Genomic DNA, 9,191 nt, shown 5'->3' on the forward strand with positions numbered 1-9,191 from the left:
CTGCTTTGTTTAGAGGCAGCAAATTATAGTGGAGACTGGGTATACAGGGAAATCAAATGTCAGCTACTAAATGATCACAAGTTTCTTTTAAATGTTACCACTTGTGTGGGAGATATCAGAAAGGGACACAGAACATAAAGACTCCTAACTCTGGGAAACTAACTAGGGGTGGTGGAAGGGGAGGAGGGCGGGGGGTGGGGGTGAATGGGTGACGGGCACGGAGGGGGACACTTGACGGGATGAGCACTGGGTGTTATTCTGTATGTTGGTAAATTGAACACCAATAAAAATTAATTTATAAAAAAAAAAAAGTAAATGTTACCACTTGTCTTAATGGAATAATCGGAGAGTCAATATAATGGGCCAATCCCTAAATTCCATCGTTCTGCTCCAATAAACATAAAACTCTGACAGTGACAGCACTCCTCTGACACTCTGCATGCAGTCACAGGAAATACTGCTTATTGATGCTATTACTTAGGAACCTTGGAAAGAAAGAATATGTCAGTGCTTCTGTCCGTCTCTCTCTCTCTCTCTCTCTCTCTCTTTCCACCTCTCCCTCTTCCCTCTTTTTCTCTCCTGTGCTCTCTGTCTTTGCTTTCTTCTTTCTTGTTTTGTTTTTCTTACTCTTTCTCTGACACTCTGAAGGTTCAGTGCAGTTTAGCAAACCCAAAATTTATCACTATTTTGAGTTGTCTCTTAGTTTGTCCTCTAAGATCACTTAAATTTAAAAAATAAATTTTTTCAATGTGAATAGAAACAAAGGTAATTATTTGTACAAGCAAGTAGTCACTTAGTAGTCATAATAGCAAAGTATTTGTAAAAGCTGGTTCCTTTGTCTCAAACAGTGAAAACGTAGCAGGTTCTTGTTTGATAATCTTTTTTCCTTTTATAGTTTAGATCTCCTTTTCTTCAAAATGCATGGTACATCAAAATTTTAGATAATTTTTTGAATCCTCAATTTTTGAAAACCTCACAATGGTTAACCCTCAAAATCTATGAAAATGTGGAGTTGCTCTTCATTCCCAGTCCTGAATTAAGCATCTACAATCTAAATATACAAATCCATTCAGAGTCCCTCTTTTCCTATAATTTAGTTAACTTTTTAGAGACAAAAAAACAATCTGTTGACACTAGAATTTTCATTCCTGAGAAATTCTCATATATATATGTATATACATTTTGCATATATATTCAAGTTCTTTTTCAGATAATGACTTGATTTGTATAAGGAGGGAAGACAGAACTGTGAATAAATATAAATACCATTATTTTTTCAAGCTCTAAAAGTAATACCCACTGAACTCTGTATTTATCCATACTTCTGTCTGCCCCACTTATACAAATAAAAATCCTGAAAAATTACTATCTTAAAATGTTTGCACAATGTTGGGTATATGTGTCTATGCATATACACAATATCACATGTGTACATATATACACATGTTTAAGCATATTAGGTATATATATACAAATGTAGATAGAGAATAGAATAGAGATATAGTTGGGTCTCCATAATGATTAATAAAGCTATAAAACCAGGAAGCCTTGGTGGCTCAGTGGTTGAGTGTCTGCCTTTGGCTCAAGTCATGTTCCCAGGATCCTGGGATCGAGTCCCACTTCGGGCTCCCTGTGGGGAGCCTGCTTCTCCCTCTGCCTATGTCTCTGCCTCTCTTTCTGTGTCTCTCATGAATAAATAAACTCTTAAAAAATATAAACTATAAAGCCAAGTGCATTTAAAGGGAAAATTGAATTAAGCAGTACTACTAATATATAGGAATTTCCTGAATGCCTATGGTGTATTACCAGTATGGAAATATACTGGAACTATCTTGTAATTTATGCTGATGTTGCTTTTCTCATTGCTGCTTTTGAAAAGCCCATATAAAGCCTGATTTCTCCGTACATATTTCACCTATGAGAACAGAAGAATTTCCCAAATTGCAAATTTTCCATACATGCACTAATTTCTTCCTAAAGGCCCAATTTACTAGTAATTCAGTATTAACATTGGAACGGACATGAAAAAGCATAGCTGGAGCAAAACAATGACCATACCTTACTTAGCCAGTTAAATCCTCAGCAGCAATAAAGATAACACAGAACTCAAAAACAGAAAAATCTTCAATCAGCACTGGGAATAAAAAAATGAAAGAGGCAAAGTGGTTTAAAATAACCTCATAATTGAAAAACCGGAAATCTAAAGACTTTCGCCTTACTCTTTCCTTCATTTTCTCAATTCTGCCCTACCAAAAGCTAAATAAACTTAATTTCATACCTAGGTTTCCTCTTAGACTATTGTTTTTGAATCTAGGTGAATTCAAATGAATGCCAATTATATATCCAAGACTGACTCTTATTCAAAGGAGGGAAAAGCGATCAGCAAATGCTGCAATTGCACTTTCATGCTGAAGTTGTACATCCAAGTAACTGCTATTTGCAATAACTACAGAAAAGCCTATTTTCTTGATTATAGCTGTTAGTAAATGAAAACATATTTACACTTCACAAATATGTTAGGAGTTTCACAAGTCTTAAATTTCAGAGAATATCAAATTATCCATTTACTAATTAGCATTTGAAAAGCTATTTGCATTTGTTTGCTACTGATAAATATTTAGTTATACAAATATATAGTTATTACATATACAACAGGAAAATTTAAATATCTAAATTTCTATATGCATAGTTGTCTCTATAGTTAATCTAGAACTTATGACTCCAACATAGACTCACAAAAATATTCATGCACCCACTGATTGTCACTGGAGGTTATAGCCTAACACAGACAATATAGACAAATATACTAAGAAATTAAAATACATCAGAAACAAAAAGTGCTATGAAGAAAATTAACATGAAGACATATGAGAACAGCTGGATGGTTAATTTAGCTGTATGGCAAACAGAACTTCACCTAACCTCACTGAAGAATGTAGAAGGATATAACTAATCAACTGCCAAGATTGATGTCAGAGGCAACCACAAAAGGTACTGCTAAAGAATTACGTAAAACAGAACATCAGGATGACTTATAATGTAAATACTAACAATGTAAATACTAGCATGAATTGAATATCTGCCAACCAACTGTAGGATAATGTATAACGACTATAGCTTGAATAAGAAGAGCTGAAAATCAATTACTGTTTTGTAGCCACTTGCTGGCTATCTGTATGCACTCAGGATAATTTGTTCCTACACCACAACAAAATCAGTTAATTCTCTATTTATGAATTGGCATGTTCATTTGGGTCCTGAATTCTTCCTTTTTTTCCCCCTCTCAACAGGAGGTTAAGGAAGGTCTCTCTGAAGAGCTGACATATAATATGATATCTGAAAATCATGCAGATGATAACCAAAACTCAGGAGATCATTTCAGAGAGAGAAGAGTCAGTTGAAAACAATTACTTTGAAAAATAATAACCGTCACCAATGAAATGATATCTCCTTTATCTTTGACTTTTGACTGCAATATTTTGTGTATTTAGTGTTGAAGGAGAATAATTCAGGCTGATGAAAGTAAGGCATTCTTTTTTTAAATTTCCCACAGCAGTCCACATAACTTATTCATAAGGAAAGCTTTCCTTGCGTAACTCTGGATTTTACGGTAAAATAGGTTGTCATACCACATAATGACCTCCTCTTTGGTTCTGATTGAGTTAACTTTTCTTAAGCGCCCATGCACAATGAAATAAAATATGTATAATAATACACATAATATATATGTAAAAATACAATACAGATACAGATAAATAATACAATACATAATGTAATAACTATCTTCATATCCTCATAGTATAGCACAAGACCTTGCCCATAAAATATGTTCAATAAGTGTATATTGAATAAATAGGTTAATTAATGACTGATTTCTGTGAGCAAAGTGTCCCAGTGTTTTTTTCCACATTCTAGAGCAATCCCACAATATGCAAGACAAGGATATTTGAAAATTAAGATCTCTAAACTGTGTCCATTATGATGGGTAAAATGCACAGACATGAGTACCAATAGTTCTCAAAGAAAGCTAATCATAGGGATGGTCAACTGGGTGATGGGCATTAAAGAAGGCAAGTGATATAATGAGCGCTGGGTGTTATATGCAACTGATGAATCACTGAGTTCTACCTCTGAAACTGATAACACACTATACATTAACTGAGTTTAAATAAAATTTTTAAAAGTAAAATTAAAAAAAAAGAAAGCTAATCATTCAAATCACCTTAAGAGCATATTTTTTTGTAATATCAGGAGACCCTGATTCAATAGATCTGATATGGGGTCACAGAAGTGGTATTATCAAGTTTAATAACCACAATTCTATGTGGTATGAATGCAGGGCCACTGAGAGGACCTCTTAGCGTGAATAGCTCCTCAAAGATTCCTCATTTCCAGATAATCTACCATTTGAGGCAGTCTCCTCTTTAAAGTGCAACATGTAAGTCTAAGAGAAGGATGTATATTAAATCATTAAAAACTTCATATGTGCTAAAGATATAGAGAGAGGGAGAGAGAGATTCTAGAGCTTTGTTCTGTAAGGCAGTTCAGTTATTTGGTAAGAGTTTGATCTTCTTAAAAAAAAAGTTTGATCTTCTTGATACTTGCCTTTAAAGTTTTTTAAGGTAGGTGCAGAGCAGTATATAGTCTAGGATTAATTTTTCCTCACTACTTAGGCAATGCTCTTCTGAATATTCCACCCTATGCACCATGAGATATAGTTTTCCACTCTGGCTGGTGGGAACATAATCTCTTCCCAGCTTTTTGTGATCTCTGTATACTGCTCCTTTTTGGACAATTCTTTCCCCAACCTCAGATAGTTTCTTCACATGCTGAAGACATGCAGGATGCCATCTATGAATCACTGGAGCTCTCTCTCTCTGCAATGCTCTTCATTCTCCAGTATTAGCACCTGAGAATTCTAGTTACCCTGGGCTTCCCTTAACTTCCATATTTGTCTCCTCAACTCAAAAAGACAGTTGGACTCCACCTGGTTCTCTACTTCTGCAGAGCAGCCTAGAAGCCCTATCTAGGCAGAAAGCTGGGGTAACTGTAGAAGTCACCACATTTTTGTTTCCCTTCTTTTAGGAACCACTGTCCTTCCTTGCCTGATAGCCAACTGTTGTTTCATATATTTCATTGAGCTTTTTAGTTCTTTCAGTTCTTTAAATTGGTTCTGTTGCTGCATCTTGGCTAGATACAGAAGTTTGTGATTTTTTTTCAATATTCCACTTTGACAGAGTGGTGGGGGACAGTATTAGAGGTTTCCATTTGGCTTTACTTAATATGATAGCTTGATCACCACCAACCCCAGGTGGACTCAATGTAAGGTTTTCTTCAACTGCCAAATATGTCAATCCCAGTTGAACATTCAAGTATGGAGTAATGACCACAGTGAGGTCACAGACCCAAAGGACCCACTGTAGATTAGATATTGCTAAGAACACTATTATTTCCTGCCTCCCTGCCCCTCACCTTTTCACCTCCCTAATAGGTGAGCCATGGTGACATTTTAAAGCCTCCTGTGTGCAACAGCCCTAGAAATGTCTGGGTATTCCCCTTTCCTCACTGTATAATCATCTGAGAAAATAACCGTATGAACCTTTTGGGAAGAAGTGGGAAAATCATTATAGTATATATCTCATAATGTTGCAGGTTCTACATCCCGGAGACTGACCACCTCTACAGTCAATGGGTATTGGGTCTAAATATTGTCTCTTGTCTGTAAACATTACAAGACCATGTAATTTTATTGAGCTGACCATTCTTGGCTTCCTATTCTTGCTTTCTTTCATTTGTTCACTTAATTTTTATTTATTTTTGACCAATAAAAATTGTAGGTGTTAAAAAACTTAATATGAATTACTTTAGTAGATTATTTTAAAGAGCTCAAGGGGTACCTGGGTGGCTCAGAGGTTGAGCATCTGCCTTTGGTTCAGGTCATAATCCCAATGTCCTGGGATCGAGTCCTGCATCGGGTCTCCCCACGGAGAGCCTGCTTCTCTCTCTGCCTATGTCTCTCCGTTTCTGTGTGTGTCTCTCTCTCATGAATAAATTTTTAAAATCTTAAAAAAAAAAAAAGAAGGATCTCGGGAAAACTGGAGGGGTGACAAAAGGCTGCAAAGGAAACCCAGAAAGTATAAAAGGAAAGCACAAACAAATGCAGACAAGAAAACAATTTACCAGAATCCAGGATAGCCCTCAATTTTTTCTCTTTGATGTTTAAGCTAAATAATGAAAATCTAAAGAGAATAGAATGACCAAACCAGTGGAGATTGCTGATTTGCTCTATCTTACCATACTCAAATATTCATTCATGCATCAGGTACTATCTACAAATTGACCAAAGCATAGCAGAGGGTGAGTGAAGCTGTAAATGTTGATAATCCTGTTTGATCAAAATGACCAAATTTCATTTACCATGCTCATTTAGAGAAGAATGCCATCTCAAAGCTGCATCAGTCACACTAAGGAAGAAGCTAATGTTCATTCAGCCTGAGAAGATACCTGAAGAAAGATTGATAAATGCTGCTTTATTAGGATTCTCTTTAAAATTCATTTCTTCTTCATCAGTGATTCACTGCTTTTTTTTTTTTTATCCTGATTCTTAGGTCATCTCAATAAACATTTGAAGAACTTTCACTGAGTAATAAAAGGAAATAATGTCTGAAACAACTTCTCTTAAATCATTGTTGATGCTTGAAATTGTACTGAAGCAGTTCTCTTTAGCCTCCCTACCTTGTAAAGAAGGTATTTCATACTGATGCAATAAAATCACAAGGGACACTTTAAATTTTGTGTACCTCAGTTTCCCATTCCCTTTCTGCAAACTGATAATAAAAATATATTCTACTTAATAATTGTTTTTATATTCAGACGGTGAAGGCAACTTAGAGAATACCTAATTCATCCTTCTATTTTGCAGATAAGTAATGTAAATTCATGAAAAATGTAATTTTGCAGGTAAATAATGAAGTCAAATTCATAAAATGAATTGTCCAAGGTCACATACCAAGTTGGAGGCAAAGTAAAGGTGATATTAATGGCAAAGCCATACTCAATTCAAGATACTTTCTTATCTCTAGAATTAAATTTATATATTTTAAGCCATTTACTGCATACTAATAACTGCAAAGCAATACTGAGAACAGAGCCATATTTTAACAGAGCAGTGAGGCGAGTGATTGCATTCAGTTTCAAGGTAATGGCTTTTGTTTTTACTAAATGATGATAGGACTTGCATGTTAGAAAATAGAAGAGCAGTTAAAAAATACGTTTATCAAATTAATTGCCAATACATACATATGGCATAACAGTTTTGGTGGTGGTATATTTTTAGTTTGAATGGCAATTGTCTAATCTGTGTTTTGGTGTACTTTTATTTGCAAATACCCTATTTTTAAAAAATTATGTTTATGATAGAACTTCATATTAGTTTTAGTCATAAAGTTCTTCAGATTTCAAAAAGATTTGATAGCTCACTGAAATTTTTATCACACTTCATAATAGATGTTATGACAATCCACTTGATACAGTACAGAATATCCATGGGCTGAGTAATAGGCACAAACTTAGGTAAAGGCTATAGACATTTAAGAGATTTGGCATCATTCATTTAAAAATGTGCTAATGCTCTCACCATGAAGGAAGCTGCACTTTACGAAATTATAAAATGATTTCCCATGAGTCATGCTAGCTCATCTGCCATAAGTAGAAGCAGCACTTATGATATGTTTTAAAGTTTTCTTCTCGTGTCAGTGTTCTCAGTTGTTTAAGTCATGAAGCCCATTACATTCCTTCTTAGATGAAGGTCAAAGCAGGTATAGAGGGATGCCTTGGTGGTTCAGCAGTTGAGTGTCTGCCTTTGGCTCAGGGTGTGATCCTGGAGTCCTGGGATCCAGTCCTGAGATGGAGTCCTGCATGGGGATTGAGTCCTGCGTCAGGACTGAGTTCTGCATGGGGCTCCCCAAGGGGAGTCTGTTACATCTCCCTCTGTCTATGTCTCTGCCTCTCTCTATATCTCTCATGAATAAATGAATAAAATCTAAAAAAAAAAAAAGGCAGGTATAGAAAGAATCAGGAAGGACTTTTTTCCAAAATGATAAATTCCTGGTTTGGTTTTCTTTTTTAAGATTTAGAGACATGTGTTGCAGGAGAGACACATAGAGAGAGGCAGAGACAGCAGCAGAGGGAGAAGCAGGCTCCCCACGGGGAGCCCGATGCAGACTTGATCCCAGGACCTCAGGATCATGCCCTGAGCCAAAGGCAGATGCTCAACCACTGAGCCACCCAGGTGTCCCAAATGCCTGGGCTTTTAAAACCAATTCTAAAAGTAATGCATGAATGTCTGTTATATGAAGTGAATTTAACCTCATGCAGGATTTAATCCAGCTTCAGCCTGTTTGCAAGGAGAACTCAAAGGATGAGTTATACCTCAGAGCTGTCCCAAAAAAGGCAAGGGGTCTGAAGTAAAATGAGAGCTCTAATAAACACATAAAATTAAAGATAATAATTATGTGCTTTCTTCAGCAATACATATGCAAAGATTGGAACAATACAGAGAAAACTAGCACAGCCTCTGCACAAGGATGACATGCAAATAAAGATTATGAATTTTGGCCTTTGCCAGTCTTTTCACCCACACCTATATCCTTCGGAGTTCCAGATGGACTACTTATCCATACTGTTTCAGATACATTGGCCTAGCCAGTAGAAGCCCTGGAAACTGGTATAATTTCAAATCAGCCATCAGGTAGTCAGATGGACTCCTGAGCAAATGATCCATTATTGCCTCGGACTTGTTAGCTTTGGAACAACCTAAAAACCAGTGGCACTCTCCCTTCTAAAGACGGGTTCAAGGTCTCATTTCCTTCATCACTCAGTGTTAAGACCAAAATACAGGAGGTCCTCAGTGCTAACAGAAAGGCTTTAGGGATGTTAAAAGTTCTTACTTCTTTGTAAACAGCCTACATTTAGAGATTCCTTTTATGATCTTTTCTTTAGGATTGTTTAGTGCTCTCATTTTCTAGTCTCTCTTCTCCCATGCATCTGGAGCAGTAGGATGAGTTAGTGCTTTCTACAACCAAGGAGGAAGATTCTCACTTTTAGAAGGCTAAACAGGGATCAGAATGAGGAAAGAGGATACGAAGTGAATACCTTAGGCTAATTATCCTAGGCTTCATGGAATATTATCC

General features: G+C 36.1%; 1 pseudogene; it reads left to right on the top strand.

Moving 5' to 3' along the window:
* The first annotated feature begins 8,515 nt into the window (after nt 1-8,515).
* LOC129513178 (U6 spliceosomal RNA) lies at nt 8,516-8,615 on the top strand (annotated as a pseudogene).
* Nucleotides 8,616-9,191: the final 576 nt, after the last annotated feature.

This window comes from Nyctereutes procyonoides, unplaced genomic scaffold (genome assembly GCF_905146905.1).
Source record: "Nyctereutes procyonoides isolate TBG_1078 unplaced genomic scaffold, NYPRO_anot_genome, whole genome shotgun sequence".
Classification (NCBI taxonomy): domain Eukaryota; kingdom Metazoa; phylum Chordata; class Mammalia; order Carnivora; family Canidae; genus Nyctereutes; species Nyctereutes procyonoides.